Here is a 22,085-nt window from a genome sequence, read left to right on the forward strand (position 1 = left end):
AGTGGGTCAGAGATAGTCAGTGAGCCTGTAGTGGGTCAGAGGTCATCAGTGAGCCTGTAGTGGGTCAGAGATAGTCAGTGAGCCTGTAGTGGGTCAGAGGTCATCAGTGAGCCTGTAGTGGGTCAGAGATAGTCAGTGAGCCTGTAAAAAGGGTCAGAGGTCATCAGTGAGCCTGTAGTGGGTCAGAGATAGTCAGTGAGCCTGTAGTGGGTCAGAGATAGTCAGTGAGCCAGTAGTGGGTCAGAGATAGTCAGTGAGCCTGTAGTGGGTCAGAGATACTGTAGTCAGTGAGCCTGTAGTGGGTCAGAGATACTGTAGTCAGTGAGCCTGTAGTGGGTCAGAGATACTGTAGTCAGTCAGTCTGTAGTGGGTCAGAGATACTGTAGTCAGTGAGCCTGTAGTGGGTCAGAGATAGTCAGTGAGCCTGTAGTGGGTCAGAGATACTGTAGTCAGTGAGCCTGTAGTGGGTCAGAAATACTGTAGTCAGTCAGTCTGTAGTGGGTCAGAGATAGTCAGTGAGCCTGTAGTGGGTCAGAGATAGTCAGTGAGCCTGTAGTGGGTCAGAGATACTGTAGTCAGTGAGCCTGTAGTGGGTCAGAGATAGTCAGTGAGCCTGTAGTGGGTCAGAGATAGTCAATGAGCCTGTAGTGGGTCAGAGATACTGTAGTCAGTGAGCCTGTAGTGGGTCAGAGATAGAGTATGTGACATAGAATTCCCAACTATGGACTTTTATGTAGACCTGGTACAGTGTTTAATGAGGAAGGGACCAGATCTATGGAGTTCTATGGCTATAATATTTTATAGGTACCAACCAATCAGTCAACCCAGGTTTGGGCTCCCCCAAACCTGTTCCTGGAGAGCTACCCTCCTGTAGGTATTTAATCCAAACCTGTTCCTGGAGAGCTACCCTCCTGTAGGTATTTAATCCAGCCCTAGTTTAACTAACCTGATTCAGTTGATTAATCAGATAATTATTAGAATCAGGTGCACTAGATTAAGGTTGTAGTGAAAACCTACAGGACAGTAGCTCTTCAGGAACAGGGTTTTTTGTGTTAAAATGAATGAATTCAAACATTTTTACCCATATACCAATAGGTTCCCTTCTTTGCGAGGCATTGGAAAACCTTGCCAGTCTTTGTGGTTGAAACTTTGTTTGAAATTCACTGCTCGACTTATGTATGTGTGGGGTACAGTTTTGCTCAGTACATTTTTTTTCACTGAGGAAATGTATGAGTCTACTGTTAATGATAATGCAGAGGATTTTCCCAAGGTTGTTGTTGATGCATATCCCACGGTAGTTATTGGGGTCAATTCCACTTCAACTCCAGTCAATTTACAAAGTGCACTGACATTCAAATTCTCTTCAATACCTTTCCATTCTGAATTGACTGTAATTTAAATTTAATTGACTCCAACTCTTCTGCATACAAGTAGATGTGTCATGGCCTCTGTCATGCGGTACATCACATCACATTATTATGTAGTAAGACACATTCTGATTGAACCCACATTGTCAGGTGTAGATGATTAAAAAGACACATTGTGATCTTTCTGCCCACCCCCAAAGGTCTAACTGTGTGGCACTGCATCTCAGTGCTAGAGGCGTCATTACAGACGTGGTTCGCTTCCAGGCTGTATCACAACCGGCCGTGATTGGGAGTCCCATAGGGCGGCAGTCAATTAGCCCAGTGTCGTCCGGGTTAGGGTTTGGCCGGGGTAGGCCATCAGTGTAAATATGAATTTTTTTCTTAACTGACTTGCCTATAAAAATAAAAAATGTATTTATCATTATACCAGCCCCTAAAATCATTGACAGGTTGACCTAAAACAAATAAATAATCTTATTTTAAAATCTTATTTTGAAATAATAATTTGCAAACAATTTGCATACAGGGTGACACCAGCTAATCTGATCACAACGCGGACAGTGGATGGATAAGAGACATTGTAATACAATGAGAAGACGTGACAAACCTTGTGCAAATAGTGATTGGATCATGTTAGCGCAAGGCTCTAGCGTCAGTAAATATAAAAGATAATCACATTGTATTTGACCAAACCAGAGCTTGTTACTGTATATAAACTTGTTATCAAAGTGAATGGTAAACCAACTCCATGGAACATTCATTCATTCCCACTGAGTGGGTTTGAAAGTTAAAGAGATTTAACTAATCCTCTACTATGTAGACACTCTCTGTTCTGATGTTACGAGATCAGTCTGGACTGACACACTTCTCCGTGAAAGTACACACACACATACAGATCAGTGTGGACAGGCAGAAAGACACACATTAGAGAGACTAAGGGGACTTTTATCTGGGTCAATGAGGGCAACAGACAGCCAGGGAGGGTAAGATGGTGTTGGAGGTACAGCTCTGTGGAGATATCAGATCTGTAGATAGGCTAATCATCTGTCTTGTGTTTCCTGTTCGTCATGTCTTTCAACATACGTACACAATGACTGTCTGTAAACAATTATCTACAGGGAGCCTGCACAACAACCTGAAGGAGACCATACAGTCATTATCTACAGGGAGCCTGCACAACAACCTGAAGGAGACCATACAGTCATTATCTACAGGGAGCCTGCACAACAACCTGAAGGAGACCCATACAGTCATTATCTACAGGGAGCCTGCACAACAACCTGAAGGAGACCATACAGTCATTATCTACAGGGAGCCTGCACAACAACCTGAAGGAGACCCATACAGTCATTATCTACAGGGAGCCTGCACAACAACCTGAAGGAGACCATACAGTCATTATCTACAGGGAGCCTGCACAACAACCTGAAGGCAGGTGACAGACAGGTCAGGAACACCTAGACAGAATGGTGAAGACAGCGATCAGACTGGTTCCATCAGGATAACAGAATGGTGAAGACAGCGATCAGACTGGTTCCATCAGGATAATAAACATTGAAACATGCCCTGGACCTAAAGTAGACCCCAGAAATAGAATAGATCTTTATTGTCCACTTGCATGGATAGCCTTATATTTTAGTTGTTGTCGGCATACCCAACCTGACACCAAACACACACAACATGACAGGCTGGGAGCAGCACAGGGTCAGACACAGAGCATCGTCCCTGGCCAGCTCGCAACTCAGCCTTCAGACACTGATGTAACAGTGATTTCCCTGTGTTTCCCTGTGGTCATTTCACCTCATAACGTTTAATTAATAGATAGTGTCCTCACTCCTCAATGACACTTCAACAAAACCACACTGTCCAATGTCCACCAAAACTCTACTTCAACAAGTATGCGACACTAGGTTTGTGTGTGTGTCTGTGTGTGTGTGTGTGTCTGTGTGTAATGTCTATAGGTCTGATCCCTAAGCAAGAGTTGCAGACATTACTTCTTTAAAAATGTGTCCCTCAGCTATTAACGTACGCAACTCAACACAACGTAACAACCGTCGTGAACCCCGGCCAACCAACCACAGTGTGCTTCATACGTCAATGTAACCCATAATAGCCAAGTGACTGTAGTTAGTCTGCCTTATCTCTTACATGTTGTGTCAACTCATCCATCTCCACACATGTCGTTTTCAGGATAAACACGACCCACAGACGTCTCACAGTACTACATACATTAGGTCAGCTTCCTGTAAGGTCTTGTTGTTATATTTCAAATCAAATCAAATTTATTTATATAGCCCTTCATACATCAGCTGAGATCTCAAAGTGCTGTACAGAAACCCAGCCTAAAACCCCAAACAGCAAGCAATGCAGGTGTAGAAGCACGGTGGCTAGGAAAAACTCCCTAGAAAGGCCAAAACCTAGGAAGAAACCTAGAGAGGAACCAGGCTATGTGGGGTGGCCAGTCCTCTTCTGGCTGTGCCGGGTGGAGATTATAACAGAACATGGCCAAGATGTTCAAATGTTCATAAATGACCAGCATGGTCGTATAATAATAAGGACGTCTGTTTGAGACGTCTGTGGGTCGTGTTTATACTGAAAACGACATGTGTGGAGATGGATGAGTTGACACAACATGTAAGAGATAAGGCAGACTAACTACAGTCACTTGGCTATTATGGGTTACATTGACGTATGAAGCACACTAGTGTGTTTAGGGTCAGTCATTGCAGAGTCATCCATGCTTTTTAATAAAAGGTACCTAAGTCAAAACCAGTATTTTGAGTGACAATATTGTATAGAGATCTAACCCAAAACATAGAAACAAATGTCATGTGTTGACACTTACAACCATGGCTGAAACTCTTAAAGATGGCCTGTTAGTGATAAGTAGAGTTGGTTAGTTAGTTATATACTTAGTTAGTAGTTTCAAGAGTAGGAGATAGTAGCCTACAGCTATCCATTGAACTTTCATAACCTAACTACAAACTCTGTTTAAAGACAGAAAACAGCATGGAGTGGGGAACTCTGCATGTGGCTGTTTTGGCAACTGGATGTGTGGCCTATAGTGGGCTCTCTCGTTTTAGTGGGAAAGCATTTGGTGTTTGCTTTGCATCTAGGTAGGGTGCCTTTCAATGTTCTGCCTTCCCTAACATGGTCTCTCTCTCTCTCTGTGTCTCCCTGTGTGTGTGTCTCTCTCTCTCTCTCTCTCTCTCTCTCTCAAAACCATAGCTGTTACAGAGTAATAATCATGGAACTAGTGATCTCCTGTTTCTATGGCAATAACCACTACTCCAACAGTTTTTCCTCTTAACCTTGATCACAGTGAATTAGAGAATCCTGACCTCTACATTCTATCTGCAATCAAATCTGTGCCTCTTATAACACGAGCTAATCATCTACAATTCAATTTAGTTTCAAACTTGAAGAGATGACCAACGATTAAACCCAGATGAGAGCGTGAAAGCCAGAGCCAATCAGCACAGAGACGAACACAAATGTAAAGGTCTTATCCAGTAGGTATCTGATAACAGAGTACAGACATATTCTGGACTAAAACAATTCAACTATTGAATAACTGAGTCTATAGGTCTAGATAAAGAGTCATTACGGTAAGTGACTTCATATGGAGTAGGTTACTTACCTGCTCCATCCCGTGCCGATGCCCAGGCCCATATCCATGTTGTGGGTTTCTATGTGTTATGGTTCCCTGTTTGTCCTTCTCCATGATCAGCTCTTTGTCTCTAGCTCTTTCCCTCGGTTTCTCTGTCTAAGTGATGGTCCTGTGTTTCTCTGACTGAATGATGGTCCTGTGTTTCTCTTGACTGTGTGTCCCTGATGTTACGTTGCTACTGCGTTATTATTACTGAACACACACACACACACACCTCAGACCAGACAGATAGGGGGAGGTTTCTGTGTGGAGATTACCATCATTTCTAATGGCCAACATGTAGGAGGCGAGGGTGTCCAAACTAGCCGACCTGAACAATCCCTCCTCTCTCCCTCTGTCGGTCTTGGTCTCGTCCTTGGCAACTACATGCTAGCTAGAACCGCAGGCCATTTGTTTGACACCCCTGCACACAGCACACAAAACCCCACAGACACACACACACACACACACACACACACACACACACACACACACACCCCAGACACACACACACACACACAGTACAAACTATTTGTCCTGCCTTGCTTAATCTATTCGAGCTCGTCATTTTCCTGCACCTCTCTGATTCAGAGGGGTTGGGTTAAATGCGGAAGACATTTAATATAGATATCCCCTTTCCTTCCCTATCTACCTGAGGCAAGATTATAAAGCTGTTGTATGTTCCTAATCAGACAGGCCTCCTAGCTAATAAAAAGGGAATTGAGGGCAGGGTTGGCAGTATCCAGATGTTCATATCGTCTCATCACGCGATTTATGGTATTAACGGATTAGTACACAAGGGGATGCCCAAAAAATACTCTAAATAGCCCATTAGGCATCTATTACCAGAATGCTAACAAAATTAGCACAATTACATGCGAATTTCAACGGTGGCTGATAGCTAAATATGCTAAGGAGCACAAACTAAAATAAACAAATTGCATATATCAGTAGTAGCTACCAAACATATTTACATATGACTAGTAGTAGGCATCATACATATGTAATATAAACTAGACAGTAGTAGGTATCAACATATATAATATAAACTAGTAGTAGGTATCATACATATATAATATAAACTAGACTAGTAGTAGGTAAAATACAAATCAAATAAACTTTATTTGTCACATACACATGGTTAGCAGATGTTAATATAAACTAGTAGTAGGTATCATACATATATAATATAAACTAGACTAGTAGTAGGTAACATACATATATAATATAAACTAGACAGTAGTAGGTATCATACATATATGTATAAACTAGACAGAATATGTATCATACATATATAATGCATAAACTAGACTAGTAGTAGGTATCAAGATATATAATATAAACTAGACTAGTATAGGTATCAACATATATAATATAAACTAAGACTAGTAGTAGGTATCATACATGTATTATATAAACTAGACAGTAGTAGGTATCATACATATATAATATAAACTAGACAGTAGTAGGTATCATACATATATAATATAAACTAACATATAGGTATCATATGAAACTAGACTAGTGATAGGTATCAGAGCATAAACTATGACTAAAGTGGCTGGAGTAGATAATATCAACTAGACAGTAGTAGTATCATACATATATAATATAAACTAGACTAGTAGTAGTTATAACATATATAATATAAACTAGAAGCTAGTATCAAAGTATAATATAAACTAGTGATACATGGATATTACATAAACTAGACAGTGGTGGTATCATGTCATATATAATATAAACTAGACAGTAGTAGGTATCATGGACATATATAATATAAACTAGATAGTAGTAGGTATCAATATATAATATAAACTAGTAGTAGCAGTATCATACATATATAATATAAACTAGGATGTAGGTATCATACTATATAAATAAACTAGGTTTAAGAGGTATCACATATATAATATAAACTAGACAGTAGTAGGTATCATACATATATAATATAAACTGACAGTAGTAGGTATCATACATATATAATATTAGACTAGTGATGTATCATACATATATAATATAAACTTAGTAGGTATCTACATATATAATATAAACTAGTAGTAGGTATCATACATATATAATATAAACTAGACAGTAGCCATCTACATATATAATATAAACTAGAGTGTAGGTATTTTCATACACCATATAATATAAACTAGACTAGTAGTAGGTATCATACATATATAATATAAACTAGTAGTAGGTCTCGGTCATACTTATAATATGAACTAGTAGTAGGTATCATACATATATAATATAAACTAGGGAGTAGGTATCATACGCCTATAATATGGGGCTAGTAGTAGGTATCAGCATATATAATATAAACTAGACTAGTAGTAGGTATCATACCCATATAATATAAACTAGTCTCGAGTAGGTATCATACATAGTGTATAATATAAACTAGTAGTGTGCAGTGTGGTTGAGGTATCATACATATATAATATAAACTAGACTAGTAGTAGGTGTCATACATATATAATATAAACTAGACTAGTAGTAAAGCATCATACATATATAATATAAACTAGTAGTTTAGTATCAGTACCTATATAATATAAACTAGTAGTAGGTATCCCTCTAATATAATATAAACTAGACTAGTAGTAGGTATCATATTAATATAATATAAACTATACTAGTAGTAGGTATGCATACCTAGGCGCGGCTATAAACTATACTAGTAGCCCGTATATAATATAATATAAACTAGACTAGTAGTAGGTATCATACATATATAATATAAACAGACTAGTAGTAGGTATCATACATATATAATATAAACTAGTAGTAGATATCATACAAGATATAATATAAACTATACTAGTAGTAGGTATCATCCTGATAATATAAACTAGTAGTAGGTATCATACATATATAATATAAACTAGACTAGTAGTGTCCTTTATGTCTGCCTGTATCATACATATATAATATAAAACTAGACTAGTAGTCTAGTATCATACATATATAATATAAACTAGACTAGTAGTAGGTATCATACATATATAATATAAACTAGTAGTAGGTATCATATATAATATCAATATAAACTATACTAGTAGTAGGTATCATATAGGTTATAATATAAACTAGACTAGTAGTACACATCAACATATATAATATAAACTCCTAGTAGTAGGTATCGTCATATATAATTGTCTGGACAGTAGTAGGTAATACATATATAACGTATAAACTAGTCTTGGAGTAGTGTATCATACATATATAATATAAACTAGACTAGTAGTAGGTATCAACATATATAATATAAACTATACTAGTAGTAGGTATCATACATATATAATATAAACTAGACAGTAGTAGGTATCATACATATATAATATAAACTAGACTAGTAGTAGGTATCATACATATATAATATAAACTAGTAGTAGGTATCATACATATATAATATGGACGCACCCTGTCTGTAAACTAGACTAGTAGTAGGTATCATACATATATAATATAAACTAGACTAGTAGTAGGTATCATACATATATAATATAAACCTAGTAGTAGGTATCATATATAATAAAACTAGACTAGTAGTAGGTATCATTTGCATATATAATATAAACTAGACTAGTAGTAGGTATCATACATATATAATATAAACTAGTAGTAGGGTATCATACTATATAATATAAACTAGTAGTAGGTATCATGTATATAATATAAACTAGACTGTAGTAGGTATCATACATATATAATATAAACTAGTAGTAGTATCATTCATCACAATATAAACTAGACTAGTAGTAGGTATCATACATATATAATATAAACTAGACTAGTGTAGGTATCATACATATATAATATAAACTAGTAGTAGTAGGTATCATACATATATAATATAAACTAGACTTAGTAGTAGGTATCATACATATATAATATAAACTAGTAGTAGTAGGTATCATACATATATAATATAAACTAGTAGTAGGTATCATACATATATAATATAAACTAGACTAGTAGTAGGTATCATACATATATAATATAAACTAGTAGTAGTAGAGGTATCATACATGATATAATATAAACTAGTAGTGCTATCATATATAATATAAACTATACTAGTAGTAGGTATCATACATATATAATATAAACTAGACTAGTAGTAGGTATCATACATATATAATATAAACTAGACTAGTAGTAGGTATCATACATATATAATATAAACTAGACTAGTAGTAGGTATCATACATATATAATATAAACTAGACTAGTAGTAGGTATCATACATATATAATATAAACTAGTAGTAGTAGGTATCATACATATATAATATAAACTAGACTAGTAGTAGGTATCATACATATATAATATAAACTAGTAGTAGTAGGTATCATACATATATAATATAAACTAGACTAGTAGTAGGTATCATACATATATAATATAAACTAGACTACTAGTAGGTATCATACATATATAATATAAACTAGACTAGTAGTAGGTATCATACATATATAATATAAACTAGACTACTAGTAGGTATCATACATATATAATATAAACTAGACTAGTAGTAGGTATCATACATATATAATATAAACTAGTAGTAGGTATCATACATATATAATATAAACTAGACTACTAGTAGGTATCATATATAATATAAACTAGTAGTAGGTATCATACATATATAATATAAACTAGACTAGTAGTAGGTATCATATATATATAATATAAACTAGACTAGTAGTAGGTATCATACATATATAATATAAACTAGACTAGTAGTAGGTATCATACATATATAATATAAACTAGTAGTAGGTATCATACATATATAATATAAACTAGACTAGTAGTAGGTATCATATATAATATAATATAAACTAGACTAGTAGTAGGTATCATATATATATAATATAAACTAGACTAGTAGTAGGTATCATACATATATAATATAAACTAGACTAGTAGTAGGTATCATACATATATAATATAAACTAGACTAGTAGTAGGTATCATACATATATAATATAAACTAGACTAGTAGTAGGTATCATACATATATAATATAAACTAGACTAGTAGTAGGTATCATACATATATAATATAAACTAGACTAGTAGTAGGTATCATACATATATAATATAAACTAGACTAGTAGTAGGTATCATACATATATAATATAAACTAGACTAGTAGTAGGTATCAACATATATAATATAAACTAGTAGTAGGTATCATACATATATAATATAAACTAGACTAGTAGTAGGCATCATACATATGTAATATAAACTAGACAGTAGTAGGTATCAACATATATAATATAAACTAGTAGTAGGTATCATACATATATAATATAAACTAGACTAGTAGTAGGTATCATACATATATAATATAAACTAGACTAGTAGTAGGTATCATGCATATATAATATAAACTAGACTAGTAGTAGGTATCAACATATATAATATAAACTAGTAGTAGGTATCATACATATATAATATAAACTAGACTAGTAGTAGGTATCATACATATATAATATAAACTAGACAGTAGTAGGTATCATACATATATAATATAAACTAGACTAGTAGTAGGTATCATACATATATAATATAAACTAGACTAGTAGTAGGTATCATACATATATAATATAAACTAGTAGTAGGTATCATACATATATAATATAAACTAGACTAGTAGTAGGTATCATACATATGTAATATAAACTAGACTAGTAGTAGTTATCATACATATGTAATATAAACTAGACAGTAGTAGGTATCATACATATATAATATAAACTAGACTAGTAGTAGGTATCATACATATATAATATAAACTAGAGTAGTAGGTATCATACATATATAATATAAACTAGACTAGTAGTAGGTATCATACATATATAATATAAACTAGACTAGTAGTAGGTATCATACATATATAATATAAACTAGACTAGTAGTAGGTATCATACATATATAATATAAACTAGACTAGTAGTAGGTATCATACATATATAATATAAACTAGACTAGTAGTAGGTATCATACATATATAATATAAACTAGACTAGTAGTAGGTATCATACATATATAATATAAACTAGTAGTAGGTATCATACATATATAATATAAACTAGTAGTAGGTATCATACATATATAATATAAACTAGTAGTAGGTATCATACATATATAATATAAACTAGACTAGTAGTAGGTATCATACATATATAATATAAACTAGACTAGTAGTAGGTATCATACATATATAATATAAACTAGTAGTAGGTATCATACATATATAATATAAACTAGTAGTAGGTATCATATATAATATAATATAAACTAGACTAGTAGTAGGTATCATATATAATATAATATAAACTATACTAGTAGTAGGTATCATATATATATAATATAAACTATACTAGTAGTAGGTATCATATATAATATAATATAAACTAGACTAGTAGTAGGTATCATACATATATAATATAAACTAGACTAGTAGTAGGTATCATACATATATAATATAAACTAGTAGTAGATATCATACATATATAATATAAACTATACTAGTAGTAGGTATCATACATATATAATATAAACTAGACTAGTAGGTATCATACATATATAATATAAACTAGACTAGTAGTAGGTATCATACATATATAATATAAACTAGTAGTAGGGTATCATACATATATAATATAAACTAGACTAGTAGTAGGTATCATACATATATAATATAAACTAGTAGTAGGTATCATATATATATAATATAAACTATACTAGTAGTAGGTATCATATATATATAATATAAACTAGACTAGTAGTAGGTATCAACATATATAATATAAACTAGACTAGTAGTAGGTATCAACATATATAATATAAACTAGACAGTAGTAGGTATCATACATATATAATATAAACTAGTAGTAGGTATCATACATATATAATATAAACTAGACTAGTAGTAGGTATCAACATATATAATATAAACTATACTAGTAGTAGGTATCATACATATATAATATAAACTAGACAGTAGTAGGTATCATACATATATAATATAAACTAGACTAGTAGTAGGTATCATACATATATAATATAAACTAGTAGTAGGTATCATACATATATAATATAAACTAGACTAGTAGTAGGTATCATACATATATAATATAAACTAGACTAGTAGTAGGTATCATACATATATAATATAAACTAGTAGTAGGTATCATATATATAATATAAACTAGACTAGTAGTAGGTATCATACATATATAATATAAACTAGACTAGTAGTAGGTATCATACATATATAATATAAACTAGTAGTAGTAGGTATCATACATATATAATATAAACTAGTAGTAGGTATCATACATATATAATATAAACTAGACTAGTAGTAGGTATCATACATATATAATATAAACTAGTAGTAGGTATCATATATAATATAAACTATACTAGTAGTAGGTATCATACATATATAATATAAACTAGACTAGTAGTAGGTATCATACATATATAATATAAACTAGTAGTAGGTATCATACATATATAATATAAACTAGTAGTAGGTATCATACATATATAATATAAACTAGTAGTAGGTATCATACATATATAATATAAACTAGTAGTAGGTATCATACATATATAATATAAACTAGACTAGTAGTAGGTATCATACATATATAATATAAACTAGACTAGTAGTAGGTATCATACATATATAATATAAACTAGACTAGTAGTAGGTATCATATATATATATAAACTATACTAGTAGTAGGTATCATACATATATAATATAAACTAGACTAGTAGTAGGTATCATACATATATAATATAAACTAGACTAGTAGTAGGTATCATACATATATAATATAAACTAGACTAGTAGTAGGTATCATACATATATAATATAAACTAGACTAGTAGTAGGTATCATACATATATAATATAAACTAGACTAGTAGTAGGTATCATACATATATAATATAAACTAGACTAGTAGTAGGTATCATACATATATAATATAAACTAGTAGTAGTAGGTATCATACATATATAATATAAACTAGACTAGTAGTAGGTATCATACATATATAATATAAACTAGACTAGTAGTAGGTATCATACATATATAATATAAACTAGACTAGTAGTAGGTATCATACATATATAATATAAACTAGACTAGTAGTAGGTATCATACATATATAATATAAACTAGACTAGTAGTAGGTATCATACATATATAATATAAACTAGACTAGTAGGTATCATACATATATAATATAAACTAGACTAGTAGTAGGTATCATACATATATAATATAAACTAGTAGTAGGTATCATACATATATAATATAAACTAGACTAGTAGTAGTATCATATATATATAATATAAACTAGACTAGTAGTAGGTATCATACATATATAATATAAACTAGACATACATATATAATATAAACTAGTAGTAGGTATCATACATATATAATATAAACTAGACTAGTAGTAGGTATCATATATATATAATATAAACTAGACTAGTAGTAGGTATCATACATATATAATATAAACTAGACTAGTAGTAGGTATCATATATATATAATATAAACTAGACTAGTAGTAGGTATCATACATATATAATATAAACTAGACTAGTAGTAGGTATCATACATATATAATATAAACTAGACTAGTAGTAGGTATCATACATATATAATATAAACTAGACTAGTAGTAGGTATCATACATATATAATATAAACTAGACTAGTAGTAGGTATCATACATATATAATATAAACTAGACTAGTAGTAGGTATCATACATATATAATATAAACTAGACTAGTAGTAGGTATCATACATATATAATATAAACTAGACAGTAGTAGGTATCATACATATATAATATAAACTAGACTAGTAGTAGGTATCATACATATATAATATAAACTAGACTAGTAGTAGGTATCATACATATATAATATAAACTAGTAAATCATAGACTAGTAGTAGGTATCATACATATATAATATAAACTAGACTAGTAGTAGGTATCATACATATATAATATAAACTATACTAGTAGTAGGTATCATACATATATAATATAAACTAGACTAGTAGTAGGTATCATACATATATAATATAAACTAGACTACTAGTAGGTATCATACATATATAATATAAACTAGACTAGTAGTAGGTATCATACATATATAATATAAACTAGACTAGTAGTAGGCATCATACATATGTAATATAAACTAGACAGTAGTAGGTATCAACATATATAATATAAACTAGTAGTAGGTATCATACATATATAATATAAACTAGACTAGTAGTAGGTATCATACATATATAATATAAACTAGACTAGTAGTAGGTATCATGCATATATAATATAAACTAGACTAGTAGTAGGTATCAACATATATAATATAAACTAGTAGTAGGTATCATACATATATAATATAAACTAGTAGTAGGTATCATACATATATAATATAAACTAGACTAGTAGTAGGTATCATATATATAATATAAACTAGACTAGTAGTAGGTATCATACATATATAATATAAACTAGACTAGTAGTAGGTATCATACATATATAATATAAACTAGACTAGTAGTAGGTATCATACATATATAATATAAACTAGACTAGTAGTAGGTATCATACATATATAATATAAACTAGACTAGTAGTAGGTATCACATATATAATATAAACTAGTAGTAGGTATCATACATATATAATATAAACTAGACAGTAGTAGGTATCATACATATATAATATAAACTAGACTAGTAGTAGGTATCATACATATATAATATAAACTAGACTAGTAGTAGGTATCATACATATATAATATAAACTAGACTAGTAGTAGGTATCATGCATATATAATATAAACTAGACTAGTAGTAGGTATCATACATATATAATATAAACTAGTAGTAGGTATCATACATATATAATATAAACTAGACTAGTAGTAGGTATCATACATATATAATATAAACTAGACTAGTAGTAGGTATCATACATATATAATATAAACTAGACTAGTAGTAGGTATCATACATATATAATATAAACTAGACTAGTAGTAGGTATCATACATATATAATATAAACTAGACTAGTAGTAGGTATCATATATAATATAAACTAGTAGTAGGTATCATACATATATAATATAAACTAGACTAGTAGTAGGTATCATACATATATAATATAAACTAGTAGTAGGTATCATACATATATAATATAAACTATACTAGTAGTAGGTATCATACATATATAATATAAACTAGACTAGTAGTAGGTATCATACATATATAATATAAACTAGACTACTAGTAGGTATCATACATATATAATATAAACTAGACTAGTAGTAGGTATCATACATATATAATAAACTAAACTAGTAGTAGGTATCATACATATATAATATAAACTAGACTAGTAGTAGGTATCATACATATATATTATAAAACTAGACTAGTAGTAGGTATCATACATATATAATATAAACTAGACAGTAGTAGGTATCATACATATATAATATAAACTAGACAGTAGTAGGTATCATACATATATAATATAAACTAGACAGTAGTAGGTATCATACATATATAATATAAACTAGACAGTAGTAGGTATCATACATATATAATATAAACTAGTAGTAGGTATCATACATATATAATATAAACTAGTAGTAGGTATCATACATATATAATATAAACTAGTAGTAGGTATCATACATATATAATATAAACTAGTAGTAGGTATCATACATATATAATATAAACTAGACAACATAGTAGTAGGTATCATACATATATAATATAAACTAGACAGTAGTAGGTATCATACATATATATATAAATAAACTAGTAGTAGGTATCATACATATATAATATAAACTAGTAGTAGGTATCATACATATATAATATAAACTAGACTAGTAGTAGGTATCATACATATATAATATAAACTAGACTAGTAGTAGGTATCATACATATATAATATAAACTAGACTAGTAGTAGGTATCAACATATATAATATAAACTAGACTAGTAGTAGGTATCATACATATATAATATAAACTAGACTAGTAGTAGGTATCATACATATATAATATAAACTAGACTAGTAGTAGGTATCATATATAATATAAACTAGTAGTAGGTATCATACATATATAATATAAACTAGACAGTAGTAGGTATCATACATATATAATATAAACTAGACTAGTAGTAGGTATCAACATATATAATATAAACTAGACTAGTAGTAGGTATCATACATATATAATATAAACTAGACAGTAGTAGGTATCATACATATATAATATAAACTAGACTAGTAGTAGGTATCATACATATATAATATAAACTAGTAGTAGGTATCATACATATATAATATAAACTAGACTAGTAGTAGGTATCATACATATATAATATAAACTAGACTAGTAGTAGGTATCATACATATATAATATAAACTAGACTAGTAGTAGGTATCATACATATATAATATAAACTAGTAGTAGGTATCATACATATATAATATAAACTAGACTAGTAGTAGGTATCATATATAATATAAACTAGTAGTAGGTATCATACATATATAATATAAACTAGACTAGTAGTAGGTATCATACATATATAATATAAACTAGTAGTAGGTATCATACATATATAATATAAACTATACTAGTAGTAGGTATCATACATATATAATATAAACTAGACTAGTAGTAGGTATCATACATATATAATATAAACTAGACTAGTAGTAGGTATCATAATATAAACTAGACATATATAATATAAACTATAAACTAGTAGTAGGTATCATACATATATAATATAAACTAGTAGTAGGTATCATACATATATAATATAAACTAGACTGGTAGTAGGTATCATACATATATAATATAAACTAGACTAGTTATCAGTAGGTATCATACATATATAATATAAACTAGACTAGTAGTAGGTATCATACATATATAATATAAACTAGTAGTAGGTATCATACATATATAATATAAACTATAAACTATATAATATAAACTAGTAGTAGGTATCATACATATATAATATAAACTAGTACTAGTAGTAGGTACATATATAATATAAACTAGTAGTAGGTATCATACATATATAATATAAACTAGACTAGTAGTAGGTATCATACATATATAATATAAACTAGTAGTAGGTATCATACATATAATATAAACTAGTAGTAGGTATCATACATATATAATATAAACTAGACTAGTAGTAGGTATCATACATATATAATATAAACTAGTAGTAGGTATCATACATATATAATATAAACTAGACTAGTAGTAGGTATCATACATATATAATATAAACTAGACTAGTAGTAGGTATCATACATATATAATATAAACTAGACTAGTAGTAGGTATCATATATATAATATAAACTAGTAGTAGGTATCATACATATATAATATAAACTAGACTAGTAGTAGGTATCATACATATATAATATAAACTAGACTAGTAGTAGGTATCATATATAATATAAACTAGTAGTAGGTATCATACATATATAATATAAACTAGACTAATAGTAGGTATCATACATATATAATATAAACTAGACCAGTAGTAGGTATCATACATATATAATATAAACTAGACTAGTAGTAGGTATCATACATATATAATATAAACTAGACTAGTAGTAGGTATCATACATATATAATATAAACTAGACTAGTAGTAGTAGGGTATCATACATATATAATATAAACTAGTAGTAGGTATCATACATATATAATATAAACTAGACAGTAGTAGGTATCATACATATATAATATAAACTAGACTAGTAGTAGGTATCAACATATATAATATAAACTAGACTAGTAGTAGGTATCAACATATATAATATAAACTAGACTAGTAGTAGGTATCATACATATATAATATAAACTAGACTAGTAGTAGGTATCATATATAATATAAACTAGTAGTAGGTATCATACATATATAATATAAACTAGTAGTAGGTATCATACATATATAATATAAACTAGACTAGTAGTAGGTATCATATATAATATAAACTAGTAGTAGGTATCATACATATATAATATAAACTAGACTAGTAGTAGGTATCATACATATATAATATAAACTAGACTAGTAGTAGGTATCATACATATATAATATAAACTAGTAGTAGGTATCATACATATATAATATAAACTAGTAGTAGTAGGTATCATACATATATAATATAAACTAGACTAGTAGTAGGTATCATACATATATAATATAAACTAGACTAGTAGTAGGTATCATACATATATAATATAAACTAGACTAGTAGTAGGTATCATACATATATAATATAAACTAGTAGTAGGTATCATACATATATAATATAAACTAGACTAGTAGTAGGTATCATACATATATAATATAAACTAGACTAGTAGTAGGTATCATACATATATAATATAAACTAGTAGTAGGTATCATACATATATAATATAAACTAGACTAATAGTAGGTATCATACATATATAATATAAACTAGACCAGTAGTAGGTATCATACATATATAATATAAACTAGACTAGTAGTAGGTATCATATATAATATAAACTAGTAGTAGGTATCATACATATATAATATAAACTAGTAGTAGGTATCATCATGCATATATAATATAAACTAGACTAGTAGTAGGTATCATACATATAATATAAACTAGTAGTAGGTATCATACATATATAATATAAACTAGACTAGTAGTAGGTATCATACATATATAATATAAACTAGACAGTAGTAGGTATCATACATATATAATATAAACTAGACAGTAGTAGGTATCATACATATATAATATAAACTAGACAGTAGTAGGTATCATACATATATAATATAAACTAGACTAGTAGTAGGTATCATACATATATAATATAAACTAGTAGTAGGTATCATACATATATAATATAAACTAGACTACTAGTAGGTATCATATATAATATAAACTAGTAGTAGGTATCATACATATATAATATAAACTAGACTAGTAGTAGGTATCATATATAATATAAACTAGTAGTAGGTATCATACATATATAATATAAACTAGTAGTAGGTATCATACATATATAATATAAACTAGACTAGTAGTAGGTATCATACATATATAATATAAACTAGACTAGTAGTAGGTATCATACATATATAATATAAACTAGACTAGTAGTAGGTATCATACATATATAATATAAACTAGACTAGTAGTAGGTATCATACATATATAATATAAACTAGACTAGTAGTAGGTATCATATATATATAAACTAATATAATACATATATAATATAAACTAGTAGTAGGTATCATGCATATATAATATAAACTAGACTAGTAGTAGGTATCATACATATATATATAAACTAGTAGTAGGTATCATACATATATAATATAAACTAGACAATAGTAGGTATCATACATATATAATATAAACTAGACAGTAGTAGGTATCATACATATATAATATAAACTAGACAGTAGTAGGTATCATACATATATAATATAAACTAGACAGTAGTAGGTATCATACATATATAATATAAACTAGACTAGTAGTAGGTATCATACATATATAATATAAACTAGTAGTAGGTATCATATATAATATAAACTAGTAGTAGGTATCATACATATATAATATAAACTAGACTAGTAGTAGGTATCATATATAATATAAACTAGTAGTAGGTATCATACATATATAATATAAACTAGACTAGTAGTAGGTATCATACATATATAATATAAACTAGACTAGTAGTAGGTATCATACATATATAAACTATATAAACTATAAACTAGACTAGTAGTAGGTATCATATATATAATATAAACTAGTAGTAGGTATCATACATATATAATATAAACTAGACTAGTAGTAGGTATCATACATATATAATATAAACTAGACTAGTAGTAGGTATCATGCATATATAATATAAACTAGACTAGTAGTAGGTATCAACATATATAATATAAACTAGTAGTAGGTATCATACATATATAATATAAACTAGACTAGTAGTAGGTATCATACATATATAATATAAACTAGACAGTAGTAGGTATCATACATATATAATATAAACTAGACTAGTAGTAGGTATCAACATATATAATATAAACTAGACTAGTAGTAGGTATCAACATATATAATATAAACTAGACTAGTAGTAGGTATCATACATATATAATATAAACTAGTAGTAGGTATCATACATATATAATATAAACTAGTAGTAGTAGGTATCATACATATATAATATAAACTAGACTAGTAGTAGGTATCATACATATTTAATATAAACTAGACTAGTAGTAGGTATCATACATATATAATATAAACTAGACTAGTAGTAGGTATCATATATAATATAAACTAGTAGTAGGTATCATACATATATAATATAAACTAGTAGTAGGTATCATGCATATATAATATAAACTAGACTGGTAGTAGGTATCATACATATATATTATAAACTATAAATCATAGATATATAAACTAGTAGTAGGTATCATACATATATAATATAAACTAGACTAGTAGTAGGTATCATACATATATAATATAAACTAGACAGTAGTAGGTATCATACATATATAATATAAACTAGACAGTAGTAGGTATCATACATATATAATATAAACTAGACAGTAGTAGGTATCATACATATATAATATAAACTTGTAGTAGGTATCATACATATATAATATAAACTAGTAGTAGGTATCATACATATATAATATAAACTAGTAGTAGGTATCATACATATATAATATAAACTAGTAGTAGGTATCATACATATATAATATAAACTAGTAGTAGGTATCATACATATATAATATAAACTAGAGTAGTAGTAGGGTATCATACATATATAATATAAACTAGACAGTAGTAGGTATCAACATATATAATATAAACTAGTAGTAGGTATCAACATATATAATATAAACTAGTAGTAGGTATCATACATATATAATATAAACTAGACTAGTAGTAGGTATCATACATATATAATATAAACTAGTAGTAGGTATCATATATATAATATAAACTGGACTAGTAGTAGGTATCATACATATATAATATAAACTAGTAGTAGGTATCAACATAGTAGTAGGTATCAACATATATAATATAAACTAGACAGTAGTAGGTATCATACATATATAATATAAACTAGACTAGTAGTAGGTATCATATATAATATAAACTAGTAGTAGGTATCATACATATATAATATAAACTAGTAGTAGGTATCATGCATATATAATATAAACTAGACTGGTAGTAGGTATCATACATATATATTATAAACTAGTAGTAGTTATCATACATATATAAACTAGTAGTAGGTATCATACATATATAATATAAACTAGACAGTAGTAGGTATCATACATATATAATATAAACTAGACAGTAGTAGGTATCATACATATATAATATAAACTAGTAGTAGGTATCATACATATATAATATAAACTAGTAGTAGGTATCATACATATATAATATAAACTAGTAGTAGGTATCATACATATATAATATAAACTAGTAGTAGGTATCAACATATATAATATAAACTAGTAGTAGGTATCAACATATATAATATAAACTAGTAGTAGGTATCATACATATATAATATAAACTAGACAGTAGTAGGTATCATACATATATAATATAAACTAGTAGTAGGTATCATATATATAATATAAACTGGACTAGTAGTAGGTATCATACATATATAATATAAACTAGTAGTAGGTATCAACATATATAATATAAACTAGTAGTAGGTATCAACATATATAATATAAACTAGACAGTAGTAGGTATCATACATATATAATATAAACTAGACTAGTAGTAGGTATCATACATATATAATATAAACTAGACTAGTAGTAGGTATCATATATAATATAAACTAG

General features: G+C 28.8%; 1 protein-coding gene across 1 annotated transcript in view; it reads right to left on the reverse strand.

Annotated features, from left to right (window-relative positions):
- LOC112241442 (S-adenosylhomocysteine hydrolase-like protein 1) overlaps positions 1 to 22,085 on the reverse strand; it is a 70,497-nt gene that overhangs the window by 25,717 nt on the left and 22,695 nt on the right. The gene's annotated exons all lie outside the window — the stretch shown is intronic.

This window comes from Oncorhynchus tshawytscha, linkage group LG16 (assembly GCF_018296145.1).
Source record: "Oncorhynchus tshawytscha isolate Ot180627B linkage group LG16, Otsh_v2.0, whole genome shotgun sequence".
NCBI classification, from domain to species: domain Eukaryota; kingdom Metazoa; phylum Chordata; class Actinopteri; order Salmoniformes; family Salmonidae; genus Oncorhynchus; species Oncorhynchus tshawytscha.